Source organism: Bos grunniens, chromosome 21 (assembly GCF_055505025.1).
Source record: "Bos grunniens cultivar Pamir isolate PY7600 chromosome 21, Bosgru_T2T1.0, whole genome shotgun sequence".
Taxonomy (NCBI): domain Eukaryota; kingdom Metazoa; phylum Chordata; class Mammalia; order Artiodactyla; family Bovidae; genus Bos; species Bos grunniens.
This window is the reverse complement of record NC_141185.1, coordinates 49,001,707-49,020,698: the sequence shown is the minus strand read 5'-3', so window position 1 is coordinate 49,020,698 and position 18,992 is coordinate 49,001,707. Positions and strand designations below refer to the sequence as shown.

The following is an 18,992-nucleotide window of genomic DNA, read 5'->3' as shown; positions in this document are numbered from 1 at the left end:
CCACCGACTCTCCTCTCGGGAGAACGTCCCATGCTTCCCACGGGGGCGGGGGGGGGGGGCGTCCCCTGGCCCCCTTTGTGCCAGGCAGAACCGGGCCCCCCATTTCCATGAGAGGTTCTTATGCTCCCCCTCTCCCCCGCTTCAGTTAATCTTTGTTCCCCTTTTCTGCTGAGGAGAAAAAAAAAGAGAGAAAGAAAAGGAGGAAAAAAGGCGTGACTTGATTCTCAAACGAAACTCCCACAGCAAACAAAACCCTTTTAGAGAAATAAGGAGGAAGAAGGAAGAAAAGAGGGAAGGGAAAAAAAGAAAGAGAGAAACCCCTCCAGGCTTTCAATTTGAGTGGGAGAGTTGAACCGAAAGAAAGAGAAAGAAAGGAAGAAAAATCCTCTCTGCGGTAGAAAGAGAAAAGAAAACTTGGGCTGACAAGAGGGGGGTGTTGGGGGGGGGGGTGGAAGGAAGTGAGAAAACAAAAGAGAGATAAAAGGGCTGCTTTTCTGTCTTTCTCTTCCTCCGCGAGCTGGGTTAGGAGGAGCTGTTTTGCATCCCTTCACGTCAGCCCTGCCTCATTCCCTTCTTCCAGGGAGGGAGAGCGAGCGAGCGAGCGAGAGAGAGAGAGAGAGAGGAGAGGGAGAGAGGGGGAGAGAGAGAGAAAGAGAGGAGCCGGAGGGAGGGCGGCAGGAGCAGGCGGCGGGCGCGCGTGGAGGCGGGCGGCGGGCGCGCAGCAGCAGCCCGGGCGGTGGGCAGCCAGGAGCCCCCCCCGGCCCCGGCCCGCCACGGGCCCCAGCGCAGGAGCCGCGCCCGGACCCAGGGTGAGTGTCCCGCGCGGCCCCCGGCCCCCGGCCCCGCAGCCCCGGGCGGCGCGCCGGCGGGGGCGCGGGGGGCGCGGGGGTGGGTCGCTGCGGCCGCAGCCGACCCGCCCCCCGCCTCTCCCCGGGGACGGCGGCGCGCAGGCCCTCGCCGCGCTGCAAACATGTCGTCTTTTCCTTTCACTTCCACATTCCCTCATGCCGGAGAGCTGGAGGGAGAGAGGGAGAGCCGGGGAAAGAGGGAGAGATGGCGTCTGGAGGGAGGGAGGGGGGTGTAGAGGGGGAAGGGAAGGAGGGAGCGTGCAAGCGAAAGCGGGCGAGAGCGAGGAGAGCGCGCGAATGAGAGAGAGGAAGAGAGAGAAAGGGAGGGGAGAGAGAGAGAGAAGCAAAAATGAAAGGAAAGCGCGGCGGCGGCGGGGCGGGAGGCCCGGAGGCGGCGGCGGCGGCTCGCGGGCCCGCACGTGGGTGTCCCGGCGCCCGGTGCGCTCCCCCCGCCGCCCGCCCGGGACTCAAAGTTTCACCCCCTCGCCGCGCCGCCCCGCCCCGCCGCTGCCCACAAACTTTATTCTCCGGGCGGGTGGGGTGGCTGCGCGTCCCCGCCGTCCGGGGTGGGGGAGGGCCGGGCGCGCCGCCTGGCTGTCGGGGGGCGCCCCCCCGGGGCCGCCGCGCGCCCCCCCAGCCCGGGGCCAGGGACCTGTTGAAGGCGCTCGCCGTCCGGCCGGGTCCCCACGGCCCTCCTTGGTCGGTCTCGGTTCCCCTTCCTCGTCGCCCACCCTTCTCCGTTTCCTCGCGGTCATTTTCCTAATTGGACAGAGCTGTGGGGTGTGATCGCTGGCGTCAGACTGGGGGGCCCCGGAGGCTGCCAGGTGGGCGCGGGGGACTTGGGGACCGACGGGACAGCCCCAGCCAGCGTGCAGAGCCCACAGATCCGGCCCTGGTGCCACCGCCCCCCTAACCACGGACTTGCTAACTAGTGCGTATCGGGTTTTTTTTTTTTTCCAACTTGCCTTTTAAGATGACTTTTATGGTCGCTGCAACTGCTTCCCTTCAGTCTGTGCTGTAGTTTGGGAAGATTTAAGAGGCCAGGGAGGTGCTTGCGTGGGTTTTAACTAACCCGAAACGATCATTAATGTATCTCTTAGCTCTGCGAGGGATCGGGCAAGGCGTACTCGGAGCCCGGGTGCATTTTCACAGGGTCACTACGAGGTGCTGGTCCTTTCCCGGTCTGAGCGGTCCAATGAGGGACCCGCCTGGAGGCCCACCCTAGAGCTGCGGGCGGAGCGCCCTAAGTGCTAAGGGCACCGAGAACGCCTTGATTTCTGTGCAAAATGGAAACTCCCAGCCGGCGTAGACCTGGAGGGGATATAGCCAGTTCCGGAGGGCGCCGGGGAAACTCACAAGATTACCCCACAGGTGTGCGGAGAGGGACTTTGAACTGTGGGGGTCACCCAGCCAACTTCGAAGCTGCTCTTTCAGTGCTGCCTTTGTACACGTGTAAGTAAAACAGTCAAAGTTCATTTCTGCCAAGCGGAGGGCCTGGAGCCTGCATCCCTGCTTTTGCCCGGAGACCTGGGGGCCTTCAAAGGACCCGCCGGGCCAGGTGGGGGAGGGGAGGTGAACCGCCCCTAATTGTCTTTAGACTTTAAGAAAAGGCATTCTTAGTGTTTGTGATCAAAGCCTTGGGCCTGTCTGGTTTTGATTTTTGAGACTTATGGTAGTCCCTTTCTCGTTTAAAGCAAATATTAGTCTCTAGAACTTTCCTGGTGGTTTTGTCAGCTGGCCCTCCAGCCACACGTCACTGTGTGCCAGGCACCTGCCAGTCTGGGAACAGGACCTCTAATTGGTCACCTGTAGCTCTAGTGGCTCTAGTGTTCCAGTAACCTGCAGGAGCCTGCCTTCTTGCTTGAGGGCAGTGGAGGTACAGCTGCTCTCTTTGAGGCAGGGTGAGTTGGCCATTTGGGTCATGTTTTCCTTTCCTCCAGGCTCATCTGGTTGCCTGTATGCCCATGGAGGGAGAGGCGTTGAAGTGGGAACAGAGGTTCCCGCTTCTCAGAAAAGATTTCTGGGTGAGTCCTTGACCTGTGGTGTGTGGCCATCGAGCCATTTCTTCTGAACTTGAGGCACTTCCATTCCAACCAGGCATTTTCTACCAGGGAGACTTATTTTAGGCTCTCCGTCTGGAGACAAGGAGACGGACAAGGTCTGGCATGGTTTTTGAGTTGGAGGAAGGGAGACTAATGGGCCCACCAGAGATTTTGCATACCTTCTATTTTAGGTTTGCCTTGTGGCCTAGGGATATTTCTACCAGAGTTGTGCTTGGAAATCTCAGGTTTGAAGATGGAAGGGAGTAAATAAATAAAGGAGGAGTCAGCGCATCTCAGGATGCTGTTTACAGCTTCTCTTCTGGCTGGCTTAGCCAGGAATCTGAGGGCGGGGGCTCATCTTGTTGAATTAAGGAATCTGCTGAGTCTCGTGTTAATGGTGGTCGATCTAGCCCTTAGACTACAAAACTGGAAGAGGACCTTAGAGCTTGTCTGAAAGGTAGAGACAAGAGAAAAACTTTATGCCTGAAATCACGCAGTGATTGACAGTGCCAGCACTCAAACACAGCCTTTCAGAGCCTATTTCCAGTGATCTCTCTCTCTCTTATTTATTTATTTTTTTCTCTCTCTCTCTTTTAATATGTATTTATTTTTTGGGTTGCACCCAGTCTTAGTTGTGGCATGTGATGTCTGGTTTCCTGACCAGGGATTGAACCCAGGCCCCCTGCATTGGGAGTGTGGAGTCAGTCACTGGACCACCAGGGAAGTAAGTCCCCCAAGGGCTCTTAACACAAAGCTGCTGCCTGTATGCCTGCTGGAGTTACGCTCCATCCAAAAAATGTGGCAGTGAGAACATGAAAACCTGAGATACGCTCATGACATAAGTAAATGAAGGACTTTATTTTCTGGTTGTGTTCCGCATACTGTTCTGGAGGATTTGACGGCCGGTGTGACTACGTGGGGAAACCGGGTGTTTCAGGGTGTTTTAACACGGACTTCTTCAAAGTCTGCCAGTTCAGCGGGGCAGCAGTTTAGTCATCGGCTTGTACCTAAGTCCCACTGAGCATTTTTTCATCTGGGATGCTTTCTTCCTGCTTTGTACCTGTGTGTGATTTATTTAGGCATGATCCGGGAGAAGAATGGGGATGGAAAGGAAAGGCCAGAGACCCAAACTGGTATCTCTTCCTGGGCTACATCTCTTACTACCTTCAGCTCATGAGGTCTTTCGTTGTTCATTGCTAATGATCACCTGTGCCTAGAACAGGGCCCGGCACATAGTGGGCCCTCCATAAATTCTTGTTGAGTAAATGTACTGGGTGTTAGGAAAGAGTTCCCTCCCAGAAGGGACCGACAAATGACAGACGGGAGGCAGAGGCAGGGAGGTAATTGATGGGAGCTGCAGAGTTTTGCTGTGAGTCAGGGCTTTGAACAAGCTCCAGACAGGTAAGGCAGGAGGGGCTGGGAAGAGCAAATCTCATGGGGTGGAGCCACTGGGTGGAGACTTGTGAAACAATAGATCTTGAATTGGACAGGTTGTGGGGAGGATAATAATAACCATAGGTCTTGGGCCAGGCTTGTGTAAGTGCTCTGTGTGTATTGTCTCCCTAAGAGTCCTCACAGGTGCTAGTTGTTGCTTGCAGGCTGAGTTGCTCAGTCGTGTCTGACTCTTGGCCACCCCATGGACCGTAGCCCACCAGGCCCCTCTGTCCATGGGATTCTCCAGGCAAGAATACTGGAGTGGATTACCATTTCCTCCTCCAGGGGATCTTCCTGACCCGGGAATTGAACTGCTGAATTGGCAGGCAGGTTCTTTCCCATTTAGCAGATTGGAGAACTGAAGCACAGAGGAGTCAGTAACTCATTCAAGAGCACAAAGCTGGTGGTGTCTGAACTCAAGCAGACTGACTTCAGACTTGGCTGCCCTAGAATGATGATGAGTTCAGGTATTTCTGCCCATGTCAAGGAGCTGGGCATTCAGAGCTTTGGGGTTGCTAGAAAGGATAGCAACGGAAAAATTGAAAAAGAAATTGTTGGTCTGCAGTGCAGTGAAGCTGGTCAGGGAAATGGCCCTCTGCTTCCTTTGCCAAGGCCCTCAAGGTGTCTGAAGACTGTAAAAGTTTTTTTTTTTTTTTGAAAGTATTTATTTATTTGGCTGCTTTGGGTCTTAGTTTGGCATGTGAACGCTTTCTTGCTGCTTGTGGGATCTAGTTCCCTGACCAGGGATCAAACCCTGGCCCTCTGCATTGGGGGTGCAGAGTCTTAGCCACTGAACCACCAGGGAAATCCCCTGTAAGGGAATATTTATTTTGGGGACCTAACTATTTCCCAGGCACAGTGGCTAGTACCAGATTGGGTCTGTTTTGCGCTTGATAAAGATTTAAGAGACTTTGTTTTTTAGGTTGCTTTTCAAGTTATGTTTTAGTCCACATGTATTTGAAACTGGTGGGAATTTTAAAGCCAAAAGTGTCACCTTTGTCCATGAGGCCTCTAGAAAGTGTTTCCCACCTGCTCAAGCCTTCCCTTCCTACTCCAAGTACGCTGGTCCAGGCTACTCAGCCCACAACAGCTGCCCTTAAAAAAAAATGTATTTATTGTTGGTCATGCTGGGTCTTCACTGCTACTCTGGCTTTTCTCTAGTTGCAGCAAGCAGGGACCGCTCTACAATTGCGGTATGCAGGCTTCTTACTGTGGTGGTGTCTTCTGTTGAGGCGCACAGGCTTCAGCAGCTGTAGCACATGGGCTCAGCAGTTGTGGCTCCCGGACTCTGTAGTTACCGCGCACAGGCTTAGTTGCTCCGAGGCTTGTGGGATCTTCCCTGATCGAGGACTGAACCCGAGTCTCCTGTGTTGGCAGGCAGATTCTTTGCCACTGCGCCACCAGGGAAGTCCACAACAGCTGCCCTTTTATTGACAGTCTGCCAGTCCCATCCTCGTGGAGCTTGCAGTCTCCCTGGGAGACAGACATTAAACTAATAATTACACCAATACTCTTTAATTACAATTGTTACAAATGCTTCAAAGGAAGAAGTACAGAGACCACGGGAGCTGATAATCAAGAATGGGGGAAGGGAGGCTTTCCTGAAGAAAAGGCATTTAAACAGCCACGCAGAGGGTGGGCAAAGAGGCTTTAACCAGGTGGGACAGTCCATTAGCCTTGATGTAAGCCTTTGCTGCTCTGTATGTGGTCCAGGCAGCAGCAGCAGCATTACCTGAGAGCTTGTTAGAAAGGCAGGATCTTGGGCCTGCCCCAGACCTGCTGAATCTGCATCTTAAGATTCCCGTGCGTGGTAGAGTCTAAGAAATGCTGATGGAATCAAAGTACCGAACTGGGAGGTTCCCAGCTTTGCTGCAAGTGAGTTGGGTGACCTCAGGCAAGTCACCCACCTTGAAGTGACTTGGAGGAGTAATAACAAGGCAATTAGATCATCCCACAAGTTCTTTCCCAGGTGGCTCAGTGGTCAAGAATCCGCCTGTCAGTGCAACAGACACAAGAGATGCGGGTTTGATCCCTGAGTCGGAAAGATCCCCTGGAGGAGGAAATGGCAACCCACTCCAGTATTCTTGCCTGGAGAATCCCATGGACAGAGGAGCCCGGTGGGCTACACAGAGAGTCGGGCACAACTGAGCACACATCGCATACACACACAGCTTCCTTCTGGCTTCTCAGGTCTTTGGCTTTTGTGGTGGGTGCTGTCTCCAAGCTTATGGAGGGAGAGGACCTGGGCTTACACAGCATCCACCTGTGCCATGCTCTTGGTCGGAGGGCCAGCAATGGACACTAGTCCATGCTCTAGTCTGACTTCAGTGAACACTAAAGAGGGGCCAGACCATTCTTCGGGGAAAGATGAGAATAATTCACAAAAAACATGTGGAACTTTGTGGCACATACAATACTGTCTTTTTATTTTTAATATTTACGTATGTATGTATCTATTTATTTGACTGCACTGGGTCTTAGTTGCAGCACAAGGGGGTCTTCCCTTGTGGCATATGCACTCTTAGTTGCAGCGCGTGCGATCCAGTTCCCCTGACCAGGGATGGAACTCAGGCCCCCTGCACTGGGAGCATGGAGTCTTAACCACTGGCCCACCAGGAAAGTCTTGCGAGACTGTCTTAAGGTGACCCAGGGATGAGTTGACCTGAAGCAGGAGAAAAATGGGCAGGGTCAAAGGGACTTTGAGGAAGAAGGGTGTAACATTTCTTACCCAAACTGAGGGCGGAGGGACCTGCTTAACTGCTGTGCATGTGAACATAATAACTTCAAGAACTGCCATGGTGTTTTGACCCTGAGATCCTCACATCACTGTAGAGAGAACCAGAGGGCTAGAATCAGACCTTCTTGACCTTCACAGCCGTGGTGCGGCTTCAGTTACATCTGCAGCTGTACAGAGGGTGACATTCTAGGGGTAGGGCCTATAGCTTTCACCAGCCTCAAAGGGGTCTATACTACTACTACTAAGTCATTTCAGTCGTGTCCAACTCTGTGCGACCCCATAGACGGCAGCCCACCAGGCTCCCCCGTCCCTGGGATTCTCCAAGCAAGAACGCTGGAGTGGGTTGCCATTTCCTTCTCCAATGCATGAAAGTGAAAGTGAAGTCGCTCAGTCGTGTCCGACGACCCCATGGACTGCAGCCTACCAGGCTCCTCCATCCATGGGATTTTTCAGGCAAAAGTACTGGAGTGGGGTGCCATTGCCTTCTCCGAAAGTGGGGGGGGGGGTGGTCTATAGCCTCCCAGAACTAGGGACAAAGGGCTTTCTTGACTAATGTCTCCCAGCTCTTTTATTATGCGGCACTGGCTATGTCCCAGGCGCTATTCTCATATATGTATTAGCACTTCCCACATATGTATTAGCCCATTTAGGTTGAATACTAGGTCACACACCTAGTAAGTTTCAGGACCAGGATTGGCACCCAGGCAGTCAGGCCCCAGAGTCTCTGAGCAAAGCCCATCTTAGAAACAGGGCAGGTGAAACCAGGGGCTTGCTGTTTTCAGTGGGAACAGAAATTGAAATTACGGAGGCCTCCACTTTACAAGTAAGCGTCTCCCAATTGTTCATGCATAAAACTGCAAGGATTTTCCCAAGGAAACGTGTTACAAGTAGCACAGAGTTGCCAGGCTAGCCAGTGAGAGCCTGTGTCACTATTATACTCAACTCATGATAATTTGCAAAAAAAAAAAATTAGAAAACAAGACTGCTGCAGTACTTCAAGGAAAATTAAGAATTCTAGAATCCAGGGACTTCCCTGGTGGTCCAGTGGTTAAGTCTTCGCCTTCCAGTGCAGGGGATGCACGTTTGATCCCTGGTTGGAAAGCTAAGAACCCGCATGCCTTGTGGCTCAAAAAAAAAAAAAAATCCAGAACATAAAGCAGAAGCAACATTGTAACAAACTCAATAAAGACTATAACTAAAATGGTCAGTATAAAAAAAAAAGAAATCTTAAAAAAAATACAATTAATAATGTTTTTAAAAAGTTCTAGAATTGAATAGAAGGTGCTTGAACACAGTCAAATAAGGGAAGTGAGGTGCTTGCAGGAAATTGGGGTAGATTCTGAAAGGGGGGATCAAAGAATGTTAGAGGTCAAAGTGGGGCTAAATGTATGTTGAATCAGCAGCTTCAAAAGGTGAAATAACTGGCTTTTGCTGCTGCTGCTAAGTCACTTCAGTCGTGTCTGACTCTGTGCGACCCCATAGATGGCAGCCCACCAGGCTCCGCCATCCCTGGAATTCTCCAGGCAAGAACACTGGAGTGGGTTGCCCTTTCCTTCTCCAATGCATGAAAGTGAAAAGTGAAAGTGAAGTCGCTCAGTCGTGTCCGGCTCTAGCGACCCCATGAACTGCAGCCTACCAGGCCCCTCCGTCCATGGGATTTTCTAGGCAAAAGTACTGGAGCAGTGTGCCATTGCCTTCTCCGAACTGGCTTTTATTACCTACTAATTAATGTGTATAGCTCCCAGACCGGACCTTTCCTGCATCCCTAGTACAGAGGCCTTTTGTCTTCTCTCTTACTCATTTCTGTGCCATTTGAATATTTATCGCTATGTATTATCTTTATAATCTGTATATTTATAAATGGAGTAAAAGGACTATTAGAAGCAGGTTGATCTCTAGAGGGGGCTTTGGTTCTGTCTTCTACCACCATCATGGTAAAGGAGTTTCTACTATTAAATCCTATGCTCTATCATGTGTGGGTTTTCCGGATAGCTCAGAGGGTAAAGAATCCACCTGCAATGCAGGAGACGTGAGTTTGATCCCTGGTCTGGGAAGATCCCCTGGAGAAGGAAATGGCAACCCACCACAGTATTCTTGCCTGGAGAATCCTGTGGACAGAGAAGCTACAGTCCATAGGGTCGCAAAGAGCCGGACACAACTGAGGAGACTGAGCATGCACACATCATGTGTATATTTTGGGAGAACCAAGAGGACTGTTGGAAATGTGAGGGTTTTCAGTGTAGTCAGAAGCTGAGAATAGGAGATCACATTGTGGCCCACCTGCGTTCTCTGCCTCCCAGGGTATAACAAATAGGGAATCAAAATCAGGTAAAAATGATCACTACAGAAAACATGAATGGGGACTTCCCTGGTGGTCCAGTGGTTAAGACTTCGCCTTCCAGTGCCAGGGGTGTGTGTTCGATTCTTGGTCGGGGAGCTAAATCCTACATGCCTCGTGGCCAAAAAAACCAAAACATGAAACAGAAGTAATACTGTAATAAATCCAGTATATATTTTTAAATACTAAAGTCACCTTAAAAATAATTTTCTAAAAATTAAAGAAAGCAGGAATGTCCACCCTGCAGATTTATGTGGGAGACTAACTTCTGTGATGACTCTTAGTTCTGTATTGTTTGTCTTTTGAGTGGTACCTAAACACCATCCCCACCCCCAACTTATTCCCACTGGGGCTGCAGTGGGATGCAATTTTGAAAGGGGAAGGTTGTCCTGTACGTGTTTGGTGTAAAAAAAAAAATCATACAAACTTTAATAATGGCTGTTTTATGTGCCATGTCAGAATGTCCTCATGAGGACACACCCAAGCTGGCCTCTCAGGCTCAGGGAGGCCTCAGAGGCTGGCAGTGCTGGTTGGTTATCCCTGCCCTGTGATGGACTGCAGCACACCAGGCTTCCTGTCTTTCACGCGCTCCCAGAGCTTGCTCAAACTCATGTCCATTGAGTTGGTAATGCCATCCAACCAGCTCATCCTCTGTTGCCCCCTTCTCCTTTTGCCTTCAATCTTTCTCAGCATCATGGTCTTTTCCAATGAGTTGGCTCTTTTCATCAGGTGCCCGAAGTAATGGAGCTTTAGCATCAGTCCTTCCAGTGAATATTCCGGGATGATTTCCTTCAGGATTGACTGGTTTGATCTCCTTGCCGTCCAAGGACCTCTCAAGAGTCTTTTCCAGCATCACAGTTGGAAAGCATCAAGTTTCTTCTTTTCCTCATTCTTTCTTCTCCATTTTTTGTTTGTTTTTTCCTCTTTATTGCTTTGGAACTTATACACTCTATTTCTGTTCTTTTGATGCATGAAGACTGTATAAGGTTTAAAGTTAGTTGGTATTGGTATCTTTTTTCCAAGCAATTCAAGGCTCTCAGGATGCTTTATGTGAAGTCACCATCGTCCCTGCTCATGTTCAGTTGTCTTGGAGTGGTTTAGCTCTGTCTTGTTTCACTGTTTAATACCACAAATTGAACCTTCTTTTCAGTGCTCTATATGGTTGGTTAACTTTTGAGTTCCACACAGTTACCATTTTGTTCACTCATATTGCTTCCCACATCTCAGGCTTTCTCTCTGAAATCAGAACATCTGTGGTGGAGGTGTTTTAATCATTAACTTCCAGTTCCTATTTGATTCGAATTTTATTTCATAGAGAGTGTTTTACTGGGTATAAAACTTTAGCTTGACAGTTATTTTATCTTAGTATTTAAAGATAGTATTCTATAGTCTTTCGGCTTTCCTTATTGATATTGAGAAGCCCAGTTATTGATTTCAGGCAATTTCTTCTCTGGTTGTTGTTTTGTTATTGTGGTGGTGGTGGTGGTGGTGTGTGTTCACACACGTACACATGAGTATGTGGGTTTTTTTGGTTGTTGGTTTTTTTTCTTTATTTTCAGCTTAATGTGTTTAGGAGTGGATTATATTTTGTTTGGCTAAGAATTCATTAGACTTCCTAAAACCAAAGATTAGTGACTTTTATCAGTTCTAGAAAATTTTTATCCTTTAGCTCTTTGACTGTTACCTATCATTTTTTATGATTTCTCTTTCAGAACTCTGATTAGATATGCTAGATCTGGTTCTGTCCTTTTTTCATCTCTTAACTTCTTTTTAATTTCAACACTTTTATAGTGTTTTCTGGGTAATTTCTTATTTGTCTTCCAGTTCACTAATTCTCTCTTCAGTTATCTCTGATTTTCTGTTCAGCCCTTCCACTGATGTATTTTTAATATCAGTATTAACTCACAAGTTGTAATATACTTTTTGTGTTTTAATCCATTGCAGTTATTTTCCTTGATGTTCATTTTTAAGTTTATAATCTGGATGAGAATCGTGTTTCTTGTTTTATCATTTTTCAAATATGTGTGACTTTTAAAAATCTCTTACTCTTTACCTGGGTTTTTATTTTATTTTGTTTTTTTCCTTTACCTGGGTTTTTAAATCCTTATTTCCTTATCATGTTGTACATACCTTTTCTTTTTTTGTATCCAGTAATTCTAGTATCTGCAGTATTTGCAGGTATGGTTCTGTTGTTTGATGGTTCTGCTCACTCCCATTCATGAAGGCTTGTTTCCTTATGTGTTTTGTGATTTTCTGTTGTGAGCTTATGTTTGTTAGAATTCCATCTGTGAGAATTCTTTAAGGTGTGGGATGAGAGTACATTCTTCCTGGGAGAATATGTGTTGCCTTCTGCCAGACACCTTAAGGTCTTACAGATAAGCCATTATTTACATTTCTTAGCTTATAGTTTGGGGACCAGAGCCCAAACCCACATGCAGGCTGGCTAATGACCGTGGATTGTCAGAGGAGCCTTTTCATCGAAAATTCTGCCCACCACTAACACTAAGCCAGATGACTTCCTACTTGACTGTATACCACCAGACACCCCACCTTGTCCTATTGTTCCTATATTGCCAAATGCCTTTTCTCCGTATTTGGACAAAGGCCTAATTATGTCAGGCACAGTTGAAAACTGTACTTCTGAGCCTTCCTCATGCCATCCCTTGCAAAATTAACCAGTCCTTGTACATTAATTCGCCCTTGTCACCTTACCTGTTAGGCTGTGGGGATGTGTGTTCAGACCCCACACTGGATTCTGAACTTCTTAAAAGCGCAGAGCTGTGTCATTTATTTCTGGAGCCCTAGTGCCTGGCTCACTGTTGGGCAGAGTGGTTGCTTAATAGATATCTATTGATTGGATGGAATTTATGGCAAAATCAATATTTCTGTTCTTCTTGAATAGTAATAAAATCACAGGCATTAAGCATTAACCTACCCTGTGATCTTGGACAAGTCCAGTTTACCTCTTTGTTTTTTGTTTCAGTTGTTTATTTTTTGGCTGTGCAGGGTCTTGGTTGCTGTGCATGGTCTTTCTCTACTTGGGGAGAGCGGGAGCTACTCTCTAGTTACGGTACTCGAGCTTCTCGTTGCAGTGGCTTCTCTTGCTGTGGAGCACAAGCTTTAGAGCACGTGGCTTCAGCAGTCACGGCTCCCAGGCTCTAGAGCGCAGGCTCTGTAATTGTGGCACATGGGCTTAATTGCTCTGTGGCATGTGGGATCTTCCCAGATCCGGGGTCGAACCTGTTTCTCCTGCATTAGGAGGCAGATTCTTTACCACTGAGCCACCAGGGAAGCCCAGTTTACCTCTTTGGATCTGAGTGACTGAGCTTTAAAATAAAAGGATGCTTCTGAAATCTCTACCTACTCTAAGATACTGGCATTCAGCATAACTTGTATGACTGTCAAGCATGATAACATGAATCACCACCTGGGTCACAAATGGAATGAAGGGATGGGAGGGCCTTGGAGAGAGAAAGTATGATTCTGAGAAGATGGGCATGATATGGAAGAGAAGGAAGAGAAGGGACTCAAAAATAAATTAATAAGAAAGGTGACATTTTAAAATTTGTGACTTGAGACAACCTGCTGCTGCTGCTGCTAAGTCACTTCAGTCGTGTCCGACTCTGTACGACCCCATAGATGGCACCCCACCAGGCTCCGCCATCCCTGGGGTTCTCCAGGCAAGAACACTGGAGTGGGTTGCCATTTCCTTCTCCAATGCATGGAAGTGAAAAGTGAAAGGGAAGTCACTCAGTCATGTCTGACTCTTCACGACGCCATGGACTACAGCCTATCAGGCTCCTCCGTCCATGGGATTCTCCAGGCAAGAGTACTGGAGTGGGGTGCCATTGCCTTCTCCGTGAGGCAACCTGATGGCTACATTAAAAAAAAAGAACACGCTATAACAAAATAAATTCAGATGGATTAGAGATGTTAGATGTTAAAAACAAACTCAGGGAAAATAGTTTCCAAGTATGACTTAAAACCCAGGAGCCATAGAAGAAAAGCTGATTATACTTGACCCTACACAAGTAAATTTCTACGAGGCAAAAATCATCATAAACAGTCAAAAGAGTCTCCTACGTCTCAAAACTGGGAAAACATTTTCATGACGCATATCAGAGATAAAGCTAATTTTCTTAATATCTAAAGAGGAAATCAGTAAGAAAAAGACCATCAACCAAATTTGTTTAAAAAATACTTACTTCTTTGTCTATGCAGCTCTTGGTTGTTTTGTGTGGGATCTAGTTCCCTGACCAGAGATGAAACCTGGGCCCCTGCATTAGGAGTGTGGGGTCTTAGCCACTGGATCACCAGAAAAGTCCCATTAACCCAATTGTTTAAATGGGCTAATGGACCAGTCACAGAAAAGGAAATACAAATGGTTCTTCACCATATGAAGTGTTCTTTCAGCCCACCAGTGTTAAGAGAAGTGTTAACTCTGCTATGAAGAAGTGACAGTGGGAATAGATACTCTCCGAATTATTAAAAAAGTATAAGTTGGTACAACCTGTATAGAGAGTGTTTTGACAATATTTTTTAAAATTGCACAAGCAACTCCACTTCTGAGGATTCCTCTCACAGGTATGAGTATACCTGTGAAATGATGCATTTATCAAGATAGTTTATTGCTTCATTGTTTGTAAAAGCAAAAAAAAAAAAAAAGCAAGTGGAACAACCTTATTGTCCATCAGTAGAAAACTGTTAAATAAATTATCCTATGTCCATGCACTGAAAATTCAGTTCAGCGGTAAAAAGGAATGTGAAAGCTCCCTGTATGTGGATGTGGTTGCCGAGCCATTAAGTAAGAAAGTAAGAGACAGAATGAGTGGCTGTGTGGCATGCTGTAAGGATACCTAGGCGACTGGTAATAGTGGTTTCCCACAGCAGATGCGGACTGTTCAGTGTGTTCCTTCTTCTTTTTGAATTTTGCACTTTGTGTGTATACTACCTAATTTATTTGTTTGGCCATGCCATGTGGCTTGCAGCAATTTACTTTCCCGACCAGGGATCAAACCTGTGCCCGCTGCGGCGAAAGTGCAGAGTCTTAACCACTGGTGGTGGTTGTTAAGTCACTAAATCATATCCAGCTCTTTCTGACCCCATGGACTGAAGCACATCAGGTTTCCCTGTCCTTCACCATCTCCCAGAGTTTGCTCAAACACATGTCCCTTGAGTTGGTGATGCCATTCCATCCATATCATTCTGTCACCCCCTTCTTCTACCCTCAATCTTTCACAGCATCAGGGTGTTTTCCAGTGAGTCAGTTCTTTGCATCACGTGGCCAAAGTGGTGGAGCTTTAGCATCAGTTCTTCCGATGAAAATTCAGGGTTGATTTCTTTTAGGATTGACTGGTTTGATTTCCTTGCTTATTGAACCACCAGAGAATTCCTTATGTCACCTAATTTAAAAAAAAAAACAAAACATTTTTTTTCAAAGAAGGAGGTTAGAGTGGGAAGGAGGGAGGAAGAGAAGAAGGATCTCACCTTTGCTCTGCTTTTTCACATAGGCTATTTTAGTTATTCAACTCAACAGCCCCTAAGGAGGCTACCATTTTATAGACCAAGAAATTGAAGCTTGAAAGTCTGCAATGACTTGCCCAAGTTCACAGAGAGCGCCTTGGAACCTAGCATTGAGTCCAGCTCTCACTGCAGAATCGTCGAGCTCATATCTGTAGATCAGTACTTTCTTGTTTCCTTCCTTTATTTTTAACCAGCCTCTCATAGGTCAAGGACCAATGGGCTGTGCATCATGGCCTAGACAGCTCTCCTCTCCCCTGATCCCCCCAGGGCAGAGTAGTGAGTATAAAGTTCCATCCTGGGAATTCCCTGGTGGTCCAGTGGTTAAGATTCCATGCTTCCAATGCAAGGAGTTCAGGTTTGATCCCTGGTCGAGGAGCTAGGATCACTCATGCAGCACGGACAAGAAAATATTTTAAAAGTAAATTTTATCGATTTCTACTCTACAACAATGCAAATCAGTCATAATTATATGTATACATCCCCTCCTTCTGTGTATCCCCTCCTTCTTCGGGGCTTCCCTGGTGGCTCAGATGGTGAAAAATCTACCTGCCAATGCAAGAGACCCGGGTTCAGTCCCTGGGTGGAGGAGATCCCCAGGAGGAGGGAATAGCACCCCACTCCAGTATTGCCTGGAAAATCCCATGGACAGAGGAACCTGGTAGGCTACAGTCCCTGGGGTCACAACGTCGGACAAGACTGAGCAACTATACTTTCACTTTTTCCTCCTTCTTGGGCCTCCCTCTTCCACCCCATCTCACCCCTCTAGGTTGTCACAGAGCACCAAGCTGAGCGCCTTGTGTTATGTATCAGCTTCCTACTAGCTGTCTGTTTTACCAACACATTGTAATGCAGTTATCCTCCAATTAAAAAATAAAAAATAAAAAAATATAGAACAGTCTTATGGACTCTGTGGGAGAGGGAGAGGGTGGGAAGATTTGGGAGAATGGCATTGAAACATGTGAAATGTCATGTATGAAACGAGATGCCAGTCCAGGTTCAGTACACGATGCTGGATGCTTGGGGCTGGTACGCTGGGACGGCCCAGGGGGATGGTATGGGGAGGGGGGAGGGAGGAGGGTTCAGGATGGGGAGCACGTGTATACCTGAAATTTAAAAAAAAAAAAAAAAAGCAAAAAAAAAAAAAAAAAGAATCATACATAAACAAAAACAAAAACAAACAAAAAAAAATAATTAAAAGAATAGCCATAAAAGCTTTTTTTTTTTTTTTTAATGAGGTTCCACCCTACCTCCTATAGCTGGCTGGCTGGCTGGCTCACGAGTCCTCCTGGGCAAAGCTTGGGCAGTAGGTGGTGGAGTCAGCCCAGAACCCAGCCCTCCACATCAGACACAATGAGGAGGATGAGGGATGGGCTCTGCGGTCCTACCTTTGAAGTTCCCAGCTTTTATCAGAATGTCTGGAGCTTTACGTTATTTCAAGGGAGCTTTTATTACTGTCTGTGTGAACCGGCCTCGGGTAGGTCCCAGCTGTCAGGTGCCAAGGGAGCGCTTCCTGGTGCCTTCATTTTGTTTTACAGCGGGGAAGTTTTCAGGGCTAATGGTACCCGGAACGTGGAACATTCTGGAAGCACAACTTTTCCTATCTTTACACAGGTGCGATTGGATGGGATCTCTTTAATTAAAAGGGAGGGGAGGTGGTTTTTTGATTTGGGGTTTTGGGTTTTGTCTGGCAGAAAACACCTGTGCTGTTTTCAAAGTGGGGTGTTGACTGCTTCCTCTTCGCTGAAGAGAAATTCTCTACGGAGAACAAAGCTAAAGGTGTTGGTCGTATATAATACGAGGCTGTCATCTGTAGGCTACAGCTTCACCTGGGGGGAGAATTTGATGTCTTTAAGAGACATAGAATCATCCAGCACCAGCTGCCCTCATGGGCAGCACCGTATTGATTATCCAAGTTGGAATCATCATTTGTGAAGGAAGAGGCAGGGTCCACTGGGGCTGAGGAATGTTTGTGGCGGTCTTTGGAACCCGTGGGCTGGAGCTGGCATGTCCAGTGCCCGGTCACCGTGCTACTCGGCATCTTTACCAAGGATGCGTCCTAGTGGTTCACGCTGTCTGTTTTTGTTTGTTAGACCAGAGGAAGTGGAAGCACCTTGAGCATTACAGAGTGGTACCCACATTAAGTTTGCTCTGGGCTGTTTGCTGAATGCATGCATGGATAGGAGGCACCCCATAAACTTTTCCCCAGAGGACAGATTTTGATCTTTGAGATAGATTTTAAAGCTTTCAATCAGAAAGAGGAATGGAGAAATTCAGACAGCTCCCACTGCTCCTCAAGTTTTCCTGATGCTTGAATAATTAAGTCCATGGCAGTGAGCTTTTTCCTTTCTTGGGCTCTGGCTCATCTTACACAAAGGCCAACTTCTGCAACTGGTGCACGTGGTCCTCTCATGCCTTCCCGACAGTTCCCGATTGTGTCCTAGCTCATCATCTGGAAAATTTCTGTTGTAACATCAGCTCAGTTTTTTTTTTTTTTTTTTTTTTAAGTATTTTTATTGTCTGTCTATTTATTTGGCCTCACTGTGTGGCATGTGAGATCTTAGTTCCCTGAGCAAGGATGGAACCTGTACCCCGAGTATTGGGAGTGTGGAGTCTTAACCACTGGACCATCAGGGAAGTTCCCAGCTAAGTTCTTTTGCTTCAGCTGCAGAGCTTGTCAGAATTTCTCCCAAGAGCCTCTTTGGGGGCTTCTGTATCTTGGTTGTAAAAATGTGTTCCCTATGGCCAAGTAGATGAACAAATGTCACTCAGCTCCGTAACTGGCCATTTGTTTTTGTTTGTTTTTTTAATATTTATTTGACTGTGTTGGGTCTTAGCTGCGGCACGTGGCATCTTTCATTGTAGCGCATGCTCAGTAGTTGTGGTACAGGCTTAGTTACTCCAGGCATGTGAGATCTTAGTTCCCTGCTAGTGCTGCTGCTAAGTCACTTCAGTCGTGTCCGACTCTGTGTGACCCCATAGACGGCAGCCCACCAGGCTCCCCCGTCCCTGGGATTCTCCAGGCAAGAGCACTGGAGTGGGTACCAGGGACCAAACCCACGTCCCCTGCATTGCAAGGCAGTTTCTTAACCACTGAACCCCCAGGGAAGTCTCAGAATGGCCATTTTGTAATTCCCCGCTTTGAATTCAGTGTCGAAGGAGGTGGTCATTGTTCTTTCCTTGATCAAGGACGAAAGGAACATTCGTGTTGTTTTTCCCACACATCAGCCTCTCTGCCTGCTCTCATCCCCACCCCCTGTTCTCCCCATGGCCATCACTCTACGGACAGAAAAGTTGGGTCCTGACTTAACTCTCTGCTCTTGACTTGCCTTCCCTGCTCTCACTTGGGCTTTTTGGAGGATTTGGTTTTATTTTTTTAAAGATTTATTTATGGCTGCCCGGGTTTTCTCTAGTTGCAGAGACTGGGGGCTACTCTCTAGTTGCGGTACGTGGGCTTCTCATTGTAGGGGTTTCCCTTGTTGTGGAGCACAGACCAGTAGTTTTGGAGCTTGGGCTCAATAGTTGTGGCACACGGGCTTAGTTGCTCTGTGGCATGTGGGGTCCTCCTGGACCAGGGATCGAACCTGTGTCCCCTACATTTGCAGGTAGATTCTTATCCACTGAGCCATCAGGGGAGCCTTCTGGAGGATTTTAATTCCTCTTCAGTGGAAAACACCTCTTAGTCCTTAAAAATATTCTTAGGTGGTTTTAAGTGTCTGTCTAGTTTGTTTTGTTCTAATCCAGTTCAGGTTCGAATGTCCAAGGAATGCACAGTCTCTTGGATCTCTGCCTTTTATTTTTTAGAAAATAGCTTTTATTGATTTTTTTTTTCTTGTAACAAAGAGATTTACGGTTGTTGCAAGAAATTTAGGAAATAGAAACAAGCAAAAAGAAGAAAATTAAAATGCCTGTAATTATTAATATTTCAGTGTATGATATACTCTTCCATATATTTAAGCAGTTTCCTAAATTTAAACTTTTTTCTCTTTTTCTCTTGAATGCTGTGGTGAACAACCTTGGGTATTTTTTTAATTAAATCTTTGGCATACATTTCTAGCAGGGAATTACTGGGC

General features: G+C 47.3%; 1 protein-coding gene across 8 annotated transcripts in view; it reads left to right on the top strand.

The window, feature by feature from the left end:
* Positions 1-463: 463 nt before the first annotated feature.
* ZNF710 (zinc finger protein 710) overlaps positions 464-18,992 on the top strand; it is a 72,564-nt gene continuing 54,035 nt past the window's right edge. The window contains exon 1 of one of the 8 annotated variants that reach the window (XM_086364561.1): positions 464-809. The gene's annotated coding sequence lies outside the window, so the exon portion shown is untranslated. The other 7 variants (XM_086364554.1, XM_086364563.1, XM_086364558.1 and 4 more) reach the window with 7 other exon arrangements.